Source organism: Anneissia japonica, unplaced genomic scaffold (assembly GCF_011630105.1).
Source record: "Anneissia japonica isolate Jap-2015-1 unplaced genomic scaffold, ASM1163010v1 scaffold1489_len2284818_cov182, whole genome shotgun sequence".
Classification (NCBI taxonomy): Eukaryota; Metazoa; Echinodermata; class Crinoidea; order Comatulida; family Comatulidae; genus Anneissia; species Anneissia japonica.
In genome coordinates this window covers 1170857-1179738 of record NW_022698455.1, presented here as the reverse complement: position 1 = coordinate 1179738, position 8882 = coordinate 1170857, and the positions used below count along the sequence as shown (strand labels likewise).

Sequence of the window (8882 nt, the reverse complement as noted above, 5' to 3'; positions counted from 1 at the left end):
TGTGACACGTAATAGACTGTCTCTTATACACATCTAGATGTGTATAAGAGACAGTATATATATATGCCTATATATGGTACCACTCCACAGAGGTAGGCCTATAGATTAAAAAAAATGATTTCTTTATCATCTTCGTGTCTTCCAACGAAACGTGTAGGTATACACTTTGTCATTATTAAGTATGATTGATAATAAATACGCGATCGGTTACTTTGATTGAAATCACCCACAGCGTGACGTCATCACGCCCATTGAACAAGATCTCGCTTTTATGTGATATGACACCCTCGGGCCCTCGGGTAAATGAAGTGGATTTGTGCAAATGAATGAATGAGTAATTAAAAGTCAGCGTGTGTAAATATAAGCTAACCTATGTTTACCCTGAAACATCGCTATCTATCATAAATTCAATCACAGTATATTGATTATTATATATCGAATTTTTCTATTACAATATGTATCAATGATTACATGGTTAGGCACACATCATTATTATACCTATTTGAAAAAAAAATAAATAAAAATCATAGTATGATGTTTAATTTCTAATGTCTCATGCACTAAAACAAATTGTTTACAGGTAATTATATTAGTAGTGATGTTTTTGCTAAACACTCAGTACATTCTAAATATATATTTATTTATTATTTATTAATTCTTGCGAAAATAAATCTCGTAAGTGATTCGGGTATGAATCCACGGCCTCCAGGACTACCCTGGTGTATAATCACTAGACCACTGAGCTAGCGCTTACTGGCTAGTGTTCAATCTGATGGGCCCCAAGTAGCAGCGGTACTGCAAATTGCCATTGAACTGGAAAGATATAATATCTATATGATGGGACATATTTCAATATGTATGGACCGTATATTAACCTTTGGGCCTATATATTAAAATCAGTATCCCTCGATTGTGTCGTATAGTTGCATCAGCATAGTTCAGATAAGCATAAATGGGGTCAAGTTCGCTTGGCCTAAATTGCGTAGTATGATGATGATTATTCGACTTTGATGTGTGCCAACAAAGTAGCATGTTAGCCAAGTTACATCCAGGGGCTTCTCGTGACCCTTAAAGTTAAAATGAAACGAAGAAAAGTAATTGCGATAACATTAATAGGCTAATTGAGCAGTTTTAATCTCACAAACAACACCCCCTTGGGCCTGTGGTTCATAACCAGTCGAGGAACGTATCGATGTTGTTTATAGCGCCATCAATGTTGCCTATGATCGAAACGAGTAGAAGTCATCGAGCTCGCAAATATTATTCTTGACAAAGTAAGCGTCTTCGTAAGCCCGCCAGTAATATTTGATCCAGTATCTTACGTTAATTGATCAGAGGTTGATCCAGATTATAAAAACAAGGGTGGCAATTTCGACATTCAAGTAGATGGAGGGGGAGGCGGCTGTCGAGCCAGCCATGGCAGACCAAAAAAGTACTGTAGCCGGCTGCAGCTACCTCTGGCCTAATGCACCATCTCGTAAGATTTATAGCTCCAATTTTTAATTGAATATATAAGAATCGATGCAATTAATAATATCTACCATGGCACCAATAGGCTATTTTTTGTTACCCCATTGGAATTACAATTCGTAAAATTTCGTCCCCCTTCTTGTCCTTTTCAACCCCGAATTGATTTTTAATATTCGTAATAAAACAATAACAAGCCTAAAAACATGTTGACAAAATTGTACACGAGTATTTATGTCGATTCATTTTAATTGTACGGAACAGATTTATCGGTTTGAGTAGTTCGTAATGTCGTATAGCGCTCAGCCAGATAAACACCCTAATCAAAATGTTTAACGGCTGAAAGAAAAAAATAATCTAGAAAAGCAATAATATCTGGCGGTATGATTATTGATAAATACTGAACTACCCACAAAACGTTATTATAACATTCACGAACGTTGTATCTTATCATTATTATCATTACTATTTATAATAATAATAATAATAATAATAATAATAATAATAATAATAATAATAACTATTATTATTATTATTATTTATTGTTATTATTATTATTATTATTATTATTATTATTATTTTTTGTTTTATTATTATTATTATTATGTAACACGTGATAGACCTATTATTATTATTATTATTATTTTTTTTTTTAAAGAATATGTCATAATGTTGTAGTTTAAGAGATGATTAGGTGCCAAGCATGATTAGCTGTATACATTGGTTCCCTTTTGTACTAAACTCATTGATACAATAAGAATGATAATGATGTTGTGTTTATTTTATGTAAAAAATAACGTTACCACAACGTTGTATCAACGTTTTAAACGTTATGTCGTCAGATATTAGGTTATAAAAACGTATTTATGGTTCTACAAGAAAAAATAAGAACATGTTCTGATAACTTAACTGTAACCTTATTAAGCGTAAAATTGTTAGCGGGGTAGTCTATGGTGAGACCAAGGATATCCCAGCGAGATGGTATTAGGTCATATAGTAAGTGGGACAAGGTTGGGCGTGCTGCGCTGCTTAGTAAAATTTAAGGAGGAAAAAGTCGCTAAGAAATGATCTTTTTTTTTCTTATTGTCAGACGATGAATGATGGGCCCCATTATAACATATTCAATTAATGACTATCAGAAGAAAATCATTAATGTGGCATTTGTGGTGAGACATTGATAAACTGTCCATGACGATGTAAACTTGACAATCGTGTCATTTTAAACGCTTCTATTTACACGGCGTTTTTCTGATATTTACCCAAACCGATCAGAGTCACGAATATTGAGCAATCATACGTGTTTTTGAGACATGACATTATACAAGGAAATGTTTGTCCGTGTCGACAGATGGTTGGCTGTGCCAACTGTCTGCGGCAACGTGATCTATGTTGTTGAACATCAAACAAACACACCCCATCCATTACAGACACAGCACCTCTCCCACACACTCACTAACAAACACGTATTTCCAAAATATAATAGAAAATATTGTTTGAAATTGTGCTTGGCGAAGTAACAATAAAAATAAATGATTGCGGGAAAACACGTAAATAGTGCTGAAAAGAACTGTTGAGTTTGTTGACAGAGTCTACTGTTTAGAACTATTACGTGGTGTACCGCAATCATTTATTTTCATTAAATATAATATACCCATATAGGCCTATGGATTCATAGCGAAGGTTTTTAACCCCCGACCTCAAAATGGACCATTCCATTGTGTCACTTCAACTAACCAATAAGAACAAGGCTACGAACACGCGCATGTCCCACGAGTACGGGTTTTACTTTTACGGGTTTTACGTTTTACGTACGTTTACTGTACGCTGTCATTTTTTGGGACCTTTAGAAAGAATAATATCCTGTAGCGGGGCTTAGCGAAAACTAGAAGCCCAAGCCGGATCCCTACCCGCACTGTACCAACCGTCCCCGTAAATTTATTTATATGAATTTTAAAAACATACCATATAAAACGCTAATTAATCCCACAAATAAAAAAAAACATTCGTTTATAGGAAATCTATTTTATTCTTTAGTTTATTTATCATTAAAACAATGTATTTACAGTTATTCTGCGTGGTTGCCAAATAAAGATTTACTCATAATTCAAGTGATAATCCTCGCTAAAATTTGTATTTTATTTTCTCTTTCGTAATCGTTCTGCGCTAGTAAATCACATGATACTTCTGTGCTAGTGTTAGTGTCAATTTTCACATGTCTTACTTCTTTGTTTATTATACGATACATATATTTTTTGGCGGCCCGTATTTCTTTTTTACTTTTTCTTAGAAGTTCATTTTGTGCAATTTATCTGTTTTTCATTCATAGGTTTAGCATGTGTCGCCGTAAAGCTATTACCATATTCAAACGGTTTTTTTTTTTCACCTTTAGTGATATTTGATTGCTTTAGTTCTTTAGCTCTTGCCTCAACTTCATTGGGCCTAATATGAAGCATTTAAATAATTCATAGTTTTTACTGTATTATATGAAAACTGTTTACAATTCATATAATTTATATAGTACTAGCCCATGTTCTAATAATTACACAATTTTATGTATTAAACTATGCCGTCTCTACAGTTGCGGTATGTTTTATATAATGTGGATATGGCTATATATGGATAAAAAAAATATTTTTTTTTGCACACGCGACGGCATAGGCAGCAAAAAGTCCAGACAAATTTCAGTTTCGGAAACTTGCTTTTTACTATCGCAAATTACTCTACTTTAACTTTCTCAATTATATAATACATATATATGCATTCTGGAAGGCAGGTTAGAACTTACCGTCTTTATCGTAATGTATATAATATATATAATGTATATATGTATATATATATATACATATATATATATATACATATATATATATATATACAGTTCGCCCTCCAACTCCAAGTTATGATGCGTCGAAGAGACGGCAACCGTTTGATGTACTTTTCCTCAACTTTGTTTACTTTGTATATATATATATATATATATATTATATATATATATGCTTATACTTTATATATAAATGAATACACCCTTAACGAATACCTGAATTACGAAAGTGATTCGTCTACTTGCTTACATGGTTGTTTCATCAAAAACATTATATTAAAGAGCCGAAAATGTATGATCTGTTTACATGACAGTTTTGTCAAAACTCACCACACATTTGTTCACACTTTTAACTCAAACACTCTGACGTCAAGATAATTCGATATCATTCAAATTTGTCAAGGAGGAAAATCACTGGAAATTTACGCTTTATGCCGTAAATAATATTTATGGGCCTAATAATAATAAAAATATTAATAATAATATAGGCCTTATACTAATAATAAAAATAATAATAAAATCTATTATAATAATAGTATTAGTATAGTAGTAATAGTACTAAGTATTAGTCATTGTTTTTTTTTTAATGCTCAACATTCAACAATACCGGTAAAAATATACAGTACGTCATCAAATGGAAGCCATCAATCACTTGTCAGTCTCGTCAATCATACAATTTCTATAAACATAATCTGAACGAAGGTGAAGCATTTTACGTCTACCAGGCGCCGTAACATCTCAACACACTTGCAGTAGTGAGAACTAATTACCTTTATGCTTGGCATTAGGCCTAACGCGTACTTCATTAACCAATCAACATGTCTAAAACCTGGATCACTAAATAATATCGGTTTTCAGGAAAAATGTTAGTGAAGACACAGCTGATCCGCTACAAAATACCATAAGATATGAAACGAATGTCAATCCGGTCTCTCGCACCCCGTTAATTTCTCATTATCATAACACAAACACACATCACAAGAATGCTAAGAGACAATTTTCTAATGCACAAAAATAATTTATTCTGACTAATAAAATCCACTGCTTATGTACATTATATAAAATTTACAGAATATATTATATACAATTCAATAAATAATAGGCCTACTTTAGGAGAAGTATACAATAATTTGCACTAAACAAATAATTTAATTAATAAGCACGTGCATTAGATTTAATAAATAATTATGTAACTGATGTGATATATCGCGGCAGATGTAACGCATAGTTTAACCCGTCTCGTGATGACTAAACTCTTCATGATTTTTAATGTATTTTATTGAGTCAGAGGTTTCTTATACGCGTCAACATATCTCACATTATAACTACCAATCGATTTCCGTTTTGATTTAAGCTTTTGTAGATCGTGTGCATTTTAAAAAAAATAATAAGACATACTGGAACTTCGAAGATTATCATTTCACTTTATTCAGGCTTTCCTACACACGGGAGTTGGTTTAAAGTTGGAAAAAGTGTTGACTTTCTTGATAACGTACACGCATTTGTAACCCGAGCAACACTCCGATAGGTTCTGAAGCCACCCTCTTCCACCCATTCCACAAGCATCTGTGTCTTTATCCGTTAAACAGGATTTCTATTCAAATATAAAAGAACACAAAATGGTTAAAGTGTGAACGAACGTACGAGTAGTTACGTCTGATCATTTTAGCTGGATGAATACAATTGTTAATACAAATATAAGGAAATACATTAAGCCGGGCACTCACTGCGTCGTACGACGGTCGTACGACCGTCGGCCGACGTATCCAGCCCCGTTCCCTGTGAGCGCTAGACGACGCAACGCCGTCTGCTAATTGTCGGTGGTAGTCTGAACGGATCGTTATTAAAGACGATCCGTTGCGCGTCCGTCGTGGCATTGCGTTCTCTATAGAATCGCGTCGGCTGGCGACCGTCGGGCGCAGCAGTGATTGCCCAACTTTAGAGGGCCGACATAATAGAGCTTTCCGGAGTGTCAATCAAACTTATCAACTGACTAATCAGAACAGCGCTAGGGATACGCGCGCGTCTCACAAACACACGTGTTGTCCCACAAACGCACGTGTTCGCGTATGTTTTAACACTGTCGTCTTAGCAACAATATCCAAGGGGCGGGGCTTAGCGGAAAGGTCCATACCATTAACAGAATATGATTACACGCAGCAAAAATATTTTGTTTCATTATTAATCATTCAGGCATCAATCGATAATGTAATATGAATCAATTATTTTGATGTTCATTAAATTATTTTAGAAATATGTTTTCAGTGCCCGGATGGCTAAGACAATTGAAATTAAAACTAATACTCAATTATTTAATCATGGAATATACATTATTATATTAAATCTATATATTAATATATTATTTTCATATTACTATTATAAAATATATTATTGCACGTGGTAAAATTCGAAACTCTCAAGAACAATTTCTTATTTAAAAGGATTAGGCTATATGAATAATAAACATAGATCAAAAAGATTTTAACTCTTATGATTTTAAGAAATAGGCCTATTCTAGGCTAATATAGATGATAATGGTAGAATTTAAGTAGGCCTATGTACCATGTACCGGTACAGTATATCGCAAACGGAAAATTATGTTCTGTATATTTACATCCTTAATCATGGCAATACTATTAAAATATGTTAAAATATTTCTTCAAGGCGGAAAACATAATCACAGAAAAAAATTAATTTGTACAGTTTGACATTGGTATTATTTTCATTATTATTAATACTATATGATTGTTATTTATCATTATTAATACTATAATTGCTATAATTATAATTACGATTGTTATTCTTGATGCCAATGTTATTATTACCAAATATTTTTCTTCTTCTTCTTCAATATTATTATTATTATTATTGTTATCATTATTATTATTGAAATGTAATAATATTTATTATGAAATGGGAAGTACAATATTGCCTGTGACTTCCGGCACATAAGAGAAAAAAAAGTTTTGATTTTCACACTTTTAATAGTCTATGCAAAAAATATATTTAAAAAAAATCCCGAATATTATTGATGAGTCTGTTACATGTCGGTTATTAAGATGAGATGATCGAGTGCGCACTTATACTCGTCTTAGAATGTCTGTGAAAAAAATTGATTAGTAGTTCCTTTTTTTTTTTTACAAAAAAAAAATAATAATAATAAAACTGGTTGTTTACCCATTTATATATTCATGGAATGTAATTTTTTTATTTGGAGTTTTTTCACATAATGAATTTGCAATTTACTAGGCTACTATCTATATTATTCAACTTATGTTTTATCTACAGTATTTGATTCTCTTGATGGAAATTCCTATCAAAATCCTATTCGTATACGGTTAATCCGACTTGAAGTATTGACATCAAAAGGTCAGCCTGTCTTAAGCTTCAAACACAAGAATTTACTCCTTAAGCTCCATAAAGAGACATAGTTTATGGAACACCGTTCTGTTATATAATTCGCTAACGTGTAGGAAAAAAAATATATTTATTTAACCCTAAATATAAAAAATAAGACATCCTGTAATAAATCTGAATACTAATGCGTAAATGTTGACTTACTCGTGAGCTTGTTTTGGATGTCTTCCAACTGTTCCTTGTATACGTCCTGCCGAATCCCCTGGGTTTCGCTTCAGAGGGAACCATTAGCACACCCAGTATTGCCACAGCCAATACCACAACAATTACGCAACGTGTTGCACTTGAAAAAGCCATCTCTGAATTTCTAAATTCTGAAAAAAAAAGTAATAGGCCTAAATGACAAATTTTAACGAAATGGAAATAATAATTCACATTAAAACTAGGAGAAAGCTGTTCTTGAAACGTAAACCCGGAATACACTGTGTCCTACGGCTCGACGAATCCATCTCCGCTGACGATAGCGCTTTGCGTCGTCTGCAGATTGTCGATGGCAGACAGAGCGGATTGTCATTAAAAACGATGCGTTGCGCGCGCCTAATGTTGCTCAAAGCAATTATTTGCGTCAGCTGACGACTGTCGGCGCAGTGTATGTCCGAATTAAACCGTCGGTTATTAAAGAATTGGTTGTAATATTATCTAATATACTTTCTTACCAAGGTCTACTTTCGACCACCTGGATTCGTATTTCAGTGTTGTTACTCGTTGTTACCTGTCACAGTTTTGCGAGTCACGCAACGGTTGCGGTTAATATGGGGAGTGCAGTTAGGATGTCGTATGACAGATCTTATGCGTTCCGTAAGCCGTCGAAGCTAATTACACAGTCATTTAGTAGCCAATGGGAAAGCTGCATCTTAGAAGCTTGACTTGAGACTTGATGATGAAACGAGCTTTCCCATAGCGATTCCTGTGAGGAAATATCGAGATAATCCTTGGCATTCGGTCGTTGTCTTCTTGTAATATATAATGTTATAAATATAATTCTATTCGTCTTTTCTAGGTGATATTTATTTTTTTAGACTTCTACACAGGAGTAAAAAGGAACAGTGTGTGGAAAAGGTACAAAGCCCATCTAAATGTGCCTCCACAGGAAAATACGAGGAAGTAAAAATAATCAAAACACAAAATCAAATAAACCCCAGAAACAATACTAATATTCCATTGTTTTGTTATAGCC

The 8882-nt window shown here is 33.4% G+C and overlaps 1 long non-coding RNA gene across 1 annotated transcript; it reads right to left on the bottom strand.

Moving 5' to 3' along the window:
- Window positions 1-5670: 5670 nt before the first annotated feature.
- Window positions 5671-8522, bottom strand: LOC117102523. The gene is made up of 3 exons (XR_004444433.1): window positions 8362-8522; window positions 7850-8019; window positions 5671-5882 (listed from the first exon to the last, which is right to left on the bottom strand). It is a non-coding gene; the product is annotated as an uncharacterized LOC117102523 (long non-coding RNA).
- Window positions 8523-8882: the final 360 nt, after the last annotated feature.